Source organism: Elgaria multicarinata, chromosome 15 (genome assembly GCF_023053635.1).
Source record: "Elgaria multicarinata webbii isolate HBS135686 ecotype San Diego chromosome 15, rElgMul1.1.pri, whole genome shotgun sequence".
In the NCBI taxonomy this organism is placed as follows: domain Eukaryota; kingdom Metazoa; phylum Chordata; class Lepidosauria; order Squamata; family Anguidae; genus Elgaria; species Elgaria multicarinata.
The window spans coordinates 282,370-292,169 of NC_086185.1; positions in this window are offsets into that span (position 1 = coordinate 282,370).

Below are 9,800 nucleotides of genomic sequence, written 5' to 3' on the forward strand. Positions count from 1 at the left end.
ATTCTCTTCCCAGCCTTTGCGCTGCTCCATGGCAAATAGGTTTGTCTTTCTAAATGACAGACATGCAGAGCGGCCGTATCTCCTTTACTTCACGAATGGTAAAAACAGGCTACAGCCTGTGAAAGGGGAAAGGAGCTACTGCGCTATTGTGAATGCTTGAAACAGTAAATGCTAGTAAATGGGGAAAGGAGCTATTACACTATTGTGAATGCCTGAAATATAGGAAAAGAGGTACAATGCTATTGTGAATGCCTGAAACAGCACTACTGCACTAATGTGAATGCTTGAAACGGCACCACTGTGATACTGTGGATGGAAAAATGAGGCTAGGTATTGTGAATGGAAAAGCAGTCTTATCGCAACAGGGGGGGGAAAGGAAAAGGGGGAAGGAAGGGAGTAGCCCCACCCCTTGACCAGGTCCCAGCCAGGTCAGAGAAATAGGCATGCCCAAGATGTAATGCCCGGGGGCTGGGGCACACTGTAGTGGAACTGCAGGGTAGCAGCCTTTAAGGGGAAAAAGATGCACTAAAAGGACTTTCCAAAACTGCAGGGTCACTGCGGATTGGCAACAGTGTCATCAGTCACAAACAAACCTGGTGTGCTGCCCCTCTGCACTAAATCAGTTGTGTGGGTTGGGCCCTAAAATATTGTCACTAACGATATTTTGCTTGTGACAAGCAATCATTTTGCACTGTTTTACGTTACAGTGTTTTGTGATAAGAGCTTAAGAGCAGCTCCGCTGGATCAGAGCAACGGTCCACCCACCCAGCATCCTACCTTCCGCTGTGATCACACCAGATGCTTCAATGATGCCTACAAGCAGGGCCTGGTGGCAAGAGCAATACCCTCCCCCTAGTCTTGCTACCCAGCAGCTGGTATTTAGCAGTATACTGCCTCTGAATGTGGAGGTTCCATATTCAGCTTCCAGGATTAAGAACCACTGATAGACCCCTTCCTCCATTCATGGGTCTAATCTCCTGTTGAAGCCATCTAGGCTTGTGCTTCTCACCCCATTCTTTGGCACCCAACTCCATCCGTGAGTTATGCCTTGTGTGAAGAAACACTTCCCCGTCTCTGTTCCGGATCTCTTGGCAATCCACTTCATTGGGTGATCCCCACCTACCTCCTGCTCCTTTGGGTCAGGCTTTGGGCTTCTGAAGAGGGGACGATCCCCAAGGGGCGAGTCAATCGAGGTGTTGTGGAGCTGCTGAAGAACTGCTTGCGGGTCTCCTGAAGCATTTGGACGGAAATGAAGGACAAAAGTCAGTCCAATAACCCACAGGGAAATCCAGAGGCGGCCAACTTGTGGCCCTCCAGATATTTTGGCCTACAACTCCCATGATCCCTCACCATCGGCTATGCTGGCTTGGGCTGATGGGAGTTGTTGGCCCAAGTTTCTGGAGGGCTACGCGGTATCCAGCCCTGCACAGAATGATTCAAGAAGCTGCTGAAAGAAGAACTGGGGTCTGTTGTCCTGCAGATAAGCCCAGGGGGCAACAGCTTCCCTTGCCCAAGTGCTGTGCCCCTTCCCCGTTAGCTGTGCAGGGGCTGGAAGGTGCTTCCAGGCTGCTTCCGTGGGGCCCGGTGGGCAAATCTGTGTGGGTGGCTCTCCCACTCAGATAGGCTTCCCAAGCCCGTGCCATTCCAACTGAGCTCTCTGAATCGCTCCACAAGACGAGGCACACACACTCCAGCGGCACACCAACAGTGTCAGCAACCCAAAGTATTTGAAGTAGCTGCAGAGTCAACATGACAGAGGGGCCGTTTGCCCGATTGCCAGGTGGTTCACAAGCCACGGAGCACATGCCAGTCACAGGTGGCCTAAAGCACGTTCCGTGATGGCCGCCAGTCCAATGTGACCTCTTGCAGAGCCCACTTGGCCTTTTGAAAGAGACCTGTGAATGTGCCGAGACCTGTGCAGCTTGGCTCATGAGTCAATACAACCTGGTTGAGTCTTAAAAAGACCATCTCCGAGTTGGAAAATTCACTGGAACCCTCATGAGGCTGCTCTCTTTAGGGAAAGGCCACTGGAATCAGGACTGTCAGTGTAAAGGGCAGCATGCATGGAAAACAGCCCTCCCCTGCTCTCCACCATGGCTAGCTTTTCCCGGCTGGACCCGAGAGAAAAGAGCTGGACCACCGGGAATAGGAACACCACCTGCTGCATGTCCATGATGTTTGTCCTCTGTCGTCTCATCATGCTCCCCCATAATGGTGCTTTCCACAATGTTGTGGTTGTTGCTGTTCGTGTTCCATTGCGTCTGGGGAGGGCGGTTGGCAATGCGGTCGGCGCAGAGCTGTAACACTTTGCAAAGGGGGCTCTCTTCCTCCTCCTTCTCTCCATCCTGCCTGGGGCGCTTGCCAAGTGCCATGGCGTGCAAGTTGACGCTGACAAAGGAAGACACACTATTTGTGTGGTGCCATTCATGGAAGAGCAGTCACCTGAACCAGGACAATGGATTTCCATAGCCTGTGGCTTCTGGATCATCATTATCATTATTATTTATTTATTTATTTATTTATTTATTTTATTTCCCACCTTTTTTCCTCCAAGAAACCCAAGGTGGCATACATAATCCTCCTCCTCTCCATTTCTATCCTCACAACAACAACCCTGTGAGGTAGATTGGGCTGAGAGTCTGTGACTGGCCCAAAGTCACCCAGTGGGTTTCCATGGCCGAGTGGGGACTAGAACTCGGATCTCCCGACTCCCAGTCCACCACCTTAGCCACTACACCACACTGGCTCTCATACCTCTAAGTACCTCTGTGAAACAGAAAGGCCTTGCCCAACTTGGTGCCCTCCAGATGTTTTGGACTTCAGCTGCCATCAGCTGTAGCCCACATAGCCAATGGTCAGGAATGCTGAGGGTGTGGTCCAAAACATCTGGAGGGCACCAAGTTGGGCAAGGCCGATATGGGGAATTTTGGAACAAGCTATTTACAGTGGCATGGCCAAGAAGAGGCACTCAAGAAGCCATCCTTCCGGGATGCATGGCAATGCCTGCAAGAAGCCCAGTCAAAAATGTTCAGAAACGACACAAGGAACAACACAGCTACAACAGAGAGCCTACAGAGAAGAGAGCCAAGGGTAATTCTACTACTGTTTACCCGAGCCTTTAATGAATTTATACACATGGGTTGCTGTACGGATTAGGCATTGGTCAACTACATTGAATAGGAAAACAAAGCAAACAACCAAATCAGATGTTAGAAAGTTGAGGCAGAATCGGAGCCTGGAGTAGGCAGAAGGGTCAGAGCCTGAAAACATTTGGCCTTTACCTGTTTAGGAAAGAGATCCAGGCCAAATCCATTCCAGCATTCTAATGCTGTCTTCTTAGCACTGACCCGTGGGTCAGGTCATGTGTAGAAGCCTCAAGTCACTGCTGAATTTAAACATGCACACTGTGGGGAGGCCAACTGAAGGACCTAAGGTGAACTGCATTCCCTAAAAACACGACAGCTCCAATACAAAAATGAAATTTTGTGGGGGCCCGTCTGTCCTCCAAGGGGATGTTCCATTTCCATTCTTCTAAGACAAAACTCATGAAAATAAAAGCTTTTAGAATGGTTTAGCAAGTAGTCTATTTCCCTGGGAGCACCAGGGAAATTGGAGAGTTTCTCGCAGACCATTTTAAATAACAGGACAGTGCTGACTCTACCATGAAGGTAAGCAGGTAGTTTTTACTTCCTCGTCCTCATTTTGTATCGGAGAGTTGGGAGAAATTTGAGCACACCCAACCCTATTTGTCCCCACCTCTACACACTCCAGAAGTACAGCGCTCAGCATTCTGAGAACCTCATTTTCAAAAGAAAGTTTCTAGTCCTTAAGCTGGCTAAGGGTAGACTTGGAAGTCTCTGGGCTGTGCCTGGCAAGATCTCAGAAGCCAGAGCAGGGCCTGTGCAGGATTTTCAGTGATAGTGGGTTCTTTGCCCCTCTCCATAACAAGAAGGCTTGCGGAATTCAAGTACAGTACTGCTATTTCAGGCATTTCAAATAGCGCAGCATCTTCTTTCCCCATCCAGTCTAGAAAGGTTGCAGAACTCAGGTAACGACAGCTGTTTTTTGGACTGTTTTCCCGTTAAGTATGGAAAACCCTGTAATTGTGCTTGGTAACAGCTTTCATTTACTGAGAGGATTCAGCCCACTGACGATGGGGAATTTTCGGGGAGGTTCTAGGGAATGAGTGTACATATGGATGTACATATTCACTGGACTCCCACGAAAGCACAGCCTCGGATCAACGTGCTGCTAAGGAGCTGGAACACTCCAAGGCACCCAACAGGCCTTGCCCTTCACATCTTACTCTGCAACGCTTTGAGGAGGCTCCCAAGCAGCAGCCCTCAGGATGGTATCAGTGACATGAAGGCGAGACAGACGGCTTTCCAGCGTAAGTGTTACCATTACGACACATGTGGCTCTCGTATTTCTTCCTGCAGCGCAAGCTCCACACACACAACATGGAACTTGGCACAGCATTGCTAGCATCACGGCTACAACAGAGGAGATTTGCAGATGCTTCAAGCTGAACCACTACAGTGGGAGCTGCATCTTTAAATGTCGTTGGTTTACTTCAGAAGCCAGCATAGCAGAGATCAAGCTTCTTTCATACCTCCGTAAACGTCGTTTTCTATTGTTTGGATCCCCAGAGGTAGAGGCGACATCCCCAACTGTACAAGTAGCACGAGAGCATAGGCTTTTCCTTCTGAGGGACACCAGCTTCTTGAAGCTCTCCCTAAAAGAGAGAGAGAGAGAGACCAAGGTGACAAAGATCAGTTGAAAAGTCACACCACGATCCCTCGGCTGTGGAGTGGACCAGGGTGGACCAGTCATCTTGCCTTGGCGGCTGTGACCCACAACTGGGTTGTGGCCTAACTCAGAGCAGGGGGGAATCACACCAATGACACCACTGCTATTTATTTATTTTTATAAAAAGTGAATAAACAGTTTTAAAATCTCTGCACCGGCTGCCAATTATTTTCCGGGCAAAGTAGAAAGTATAAAGTGTTGGTTATCACCTTCAAAGCCCTACATGGTTTGGGTCCAGGTGACCTGCGGGATCTCTTTCTCCCGTACAATCTGCCCCACACACTCAGGTCCTCTGGGAAGAATTTACTCCAGTCAACAAAAACAAGGCTGACAACTACTACCCAGAGGACTTTTTCCTCTGCCGCTCCCAGATTATGGAATGACCTGCCAGGAGGGACTCGTCAACTTAACAGTCTTCCAGGGCCAGATCTACACGTCGTTGCGAAGGGGCTTCCGTGCGCCTTTTTTAAAGACGTGCCTAAAAGAAGCGCCTCTTTCTTTGCTGTGTGTACTGTGAGCTAGGCAGCGCCGCCTGCGGAAGAATCTCTGCCCCATTCAAAGACGCTGCTCTGGCCGCTTCCCCCTCGCATGTTCTTCCATTCGAATAATCCCCCCTCCCACCCGGCGGCTCTTCTGGCGTGTCCCACCGGCGGCGGCTCCTCCTGCAAAACACTTTTCTCCCTCGGTCTGCAGATTTTAAAAAAGCTATAAAGACTGATCTCTTCCGTCAGGCCTACCCAGTTGAATTTTAAGATGCCTTTTAATAATGTGCTGATTTTAATAATGTATTAGTTTTAAATGTTTTAATTATATGTATTTTATGGCATTTGCATATTATTATTATTATTATTATTATTATTATTATTATTATTATTATTATTATTGCATTAGTCCAAAGGTTACACAAGTGACCAATTAAAATTTGTCAGTAAAATTGTTAAGGTTAAAAAGTATTCCTAAAATAACTAGCTTTACTTATACAATACATGACACTATAAACCCGCATCAGAACGCATTTCTCATTATTCAGCATCTCCCAGGCAATTCATAGCAATGGAAACTACATACTTCTCCCTGTATTGAGCAGCCTTTACTGCAAAAGGTGCAACCCTCCAAACCAGATATTGCTTAGTTCCTTGTAGCAAAAATCCCAGTTTCCTCTTTACACCCCAAATTTCATTAAAAAAAGGCGGGGGCAATGTAACTAATGGGCTTTCCTGTCAATGTATAATTGACATTTGAGAGTATAACCTGCCAAATCCTCCAACGCCGCTTCCTCACAAACACACAATCTCTCTTGGACAGATACACCATGAAACCTAGTGGAATTCATCATACAGTCCATTTGTTCGAAGCGCAATCCATTGAAAGCCCTTCAGTATTCCACCGTCATGGAGATTAAGAGGTACCTTTGCGTTGATGCTGATGTCTGGTACCTGCCACCACCTAGCTATTCTAGAGGATGTACGGAAAGCTATATCAGACTGGGTGTCAACATCCAAGACTTATTGTTTAAAGCAATTTCTAGTAACATTTCCCCATGGGTTTAAAGCCTGCAAGGAGCAACCAAAATTTAGTAATTTGAGAATTTCTGCAGCCATGAAGTACCTAGATTGCTTATTCTCTGTTTCTCTAGACCTGTAATCATTCTCATCCCCATTTCAGTTTTGAAACCCCTGGGGCCATTTTGAACTTGTTCACTTTTGGTGAGATTTGCATATCCCCACGTTTCTGCACTGAATGTTAGCATTGGGATCATTTTTGCTTTAAAAATATCCAAAATCGCATGCATTGACCCAGGGTATATGAGACTCAGCAAACGGATTAGGGATTGCGCATGGGCAACTGATGTCAGTGATCCTCAGGGTGATGTGACACTTGTGCTCGTCATATGTGTCTTCTCAATTGCCTTCTCAGTGTTCTGCATTCTTTATCAAACCATAAAGTCTTCATAGGCTTTGTATCATTTGAACTGACAGAATAGCAGTCGTTAAGAAAGGTTTCAGAGTATCACACACGGCCTGATGCGCATGTAGAACTCAGTCAGGATCAGAATCACAAGACACAGTGATATTGAGCAAAGATCTAGCCATATTCAAATTCTGAAATGCTTCCAGCTTGATCGTATTTATTTTTTTGCTATTTTCATCTCTTTTCCTGATAAATTTCCTGCTTCTAGGAAAACCAGTGGTCTGAAAAAGTTTCAAGTCTTAAGTCGGATTCAGCAACCAGCATTACCACTACGAGTTGGGGATCCCTGTCTTCCCTAGGGGGAACTGTTACACTGGAGAATAGATGTGCTTTTTCTTTGGAAACACAAATGTAATCGAGAACAGTGCTGGAATAAGCCAAGAAATGAGTAAAAGGATATGTAGTGCTGGGACCATTGCCGCCTACAACATGCAATCCAAACATCTATGTTAGCCTAAATAAATTTAAAGCAGCACAATTTATCTTCACAACTCTGAATTTCCAGTAATTTAGTTCTACAGGGACATCTTGCGATATACCACCGTGTTCTGCAACTAATGGTAGTGATGAGTCCAGTCTGTCATTAACATCATCTCATAGGATAAGCAAAGCCTTTGGGAACTCCATATTCAGCTCCGTCAGTACTCGCTCCAAGTGCTCTTCTTTAACCAGGATGGCTAAACCCCTTACAGGTCTGGCCCTGTGATTTCTTTTGTCGGTTTAACTACACTGTAAAATGTGGAATCAGTAACTCATCTGTTGCAGTGAGCCATGTTTCTTGCAGTGATATCAGTGTGTCTATAGATAAATATGTCATCAACTCACAATCCTGAGCTCTGGCCTTCCTCTCTCCCCCCCCCCCCCCAGCTGTATTCCATGACATAAGAGCAGAAGACATCCTTTTTTGGCCTCAAGCGAACCCTCCTTTGATTTCCTCCTGCTGATGTTTCTGGCCTGGGGGTCTTTCAGATTATGATCCTGCTGTTTGCGTTGTCAATTTATATAGCCCAGGTTTGTCATCTGCACCTCAGATAGCTCTTCCTCCTCCTTGATTCCATAGAAACATAGAATAGTAGAGTTGGATGGGGCCTATAAGGCCATCAAGTCCAACCCCCCTGCTCAATGCAGGAATCCACCTTAAAGCATCCCTGACAGACGGTTGTCCAGCTGCTGCTTGAATGCCTAGTGTGGGAGAGCCCACGACCTCCCTAGGTCATTGGTTCCATTGTCCTACTGCTCTAACAGTCAGGACATTTTTCCTGATGTCCAGCTGGAATCTGGCTTCCTTTAACTTGGTCCCGTTATTCCGTGTCCTGCACTCTGGGAGGATTGAGAAGAGATCCTGGCCCTCCTCTGTGTGACAACCTTTCAAGTATTTGAAGAGTGCTATCATGTCCCCCCTCAATCTTCTCTTCTCCAGGCTAAACATACCCAGTTCTTTCAGTCTCTCTTCATAGGGCTTTGTTTCCAGACCCCTGATCATCCTGGTTGCCCTCCTCTGAACACGCTGCAGCTTGTCTACATCCTTCTTGAATTGTGGAGCCTAGAACTGGATGCAATACTCTAGATGAGGCCTAACCAGGGCCGAATAGGCAGGAACCAGTACCTCACGCGATTTGGAAGCTATACTTCTATTAATGCAGCCCAAAATAGCATTTGCTTTTTTTACAGCCACATCACACCGTTGGTTCATATTCAGCTTGTGTTCTATAACAATTCCAAGATCCTTCTCGCTTGTGGTAGGATTTAGTTTAAAGCCCTCCTGATCAAGTTCTTCATGCTGTGACCAAACACATTCTTCCCAGCCCTTAGGAGGTGCAACCCATCCCTTGCCAGCAGTCCATCTTCCAAGTAGCGTAGCCCGTGGTCCCAGAATACAGATCTCTCACGTCGGCACCACCTGTTAGCATAGGTGCCTCCATTTTCTTAAGGAAACTGTGAAGCAGCCATTATGTAGTAAGCAAAACGCCACGTCTCCAAGGGTGTCTCCTTGTATCTGTCTTATCTAATGAAAACAGTAGCCTCGGCTCCAGGCAAAAGTTAGCTTACTGTAACTTACTGTGAGCAAAGGGATTGTTTAGCAAAGATTAGCTATGCTCCAGTGTTACGTTCTGATTGGTTAATGCCGCTACTGGGCACTGCCCCTTTCAAGCTTCAAAAGCTGTGCTGAATCCCCTGTTTCGGTTGTCTGACTGCTCGCCTTCAGAGACCAGACCTTGATTACTAAACAATAAAGTGCTTTTGAACCCTCTGTCGCTGGAAGTGTGGAGTCGTGCTTAGGGGCTGATTGGATCTCGTCCCTAAGGGCAAAGAACTTGTACAACACACCTTCGTAGCCAGTCATTCACCCAGAGTATTCTTCTTTCCCTTTCTTATCCTCTTCCAAGAACCGGGAGGATGGATGGGAAAACTATCTGGGCCCCAAAGTGCTTGAGTTTCCTTCCCAGAGCTTCAAAATCTGATGGGATTTCTTTGTAGCTCCGCTTGGCAATACCATTTGTTCCCACATGGATGAGAAGAAAAGGGTATGTGTCAGTGGGCAACATTATGGGACTCAACCAACTAACGTTTGAAAGTGCTGGACACATGTCTTTTCTTGGATAAGGGATATTGGATGTTGCCTTTTGTTTGGCTAGTCTCTGCGGGGAGCCAAATGCCTCATCTTCCAGGTATCTCATACCTGCCCAGGCAGAAGGTCTTCTTAAGTCCGTAAATTTTACAGTGGGCATACTACTTCCCTCGTATGGCATCTCTGTTCTATCTTACTTAGTGGGTTAGTCTCTACTGCCTTGAGGCAAGATGATGCGCCCTTCCCAGGCCTAAGAGGTTCCTGTTCATCTCCATCCCTTCCTTTATGACTATGGTCTGGCTGGGCTGAACAATAGCCCTCCATTAGCCAGTATGCCCCTTCTTCAGAGTCTGTGCATCTCCCATTTCCTGCCTGGAGATTTCTCATCTTTTCTTTCAGGCACTCTAATCTCATTGCAATTGCATTCTGTGCCTCTACTGGCAAAGCACAA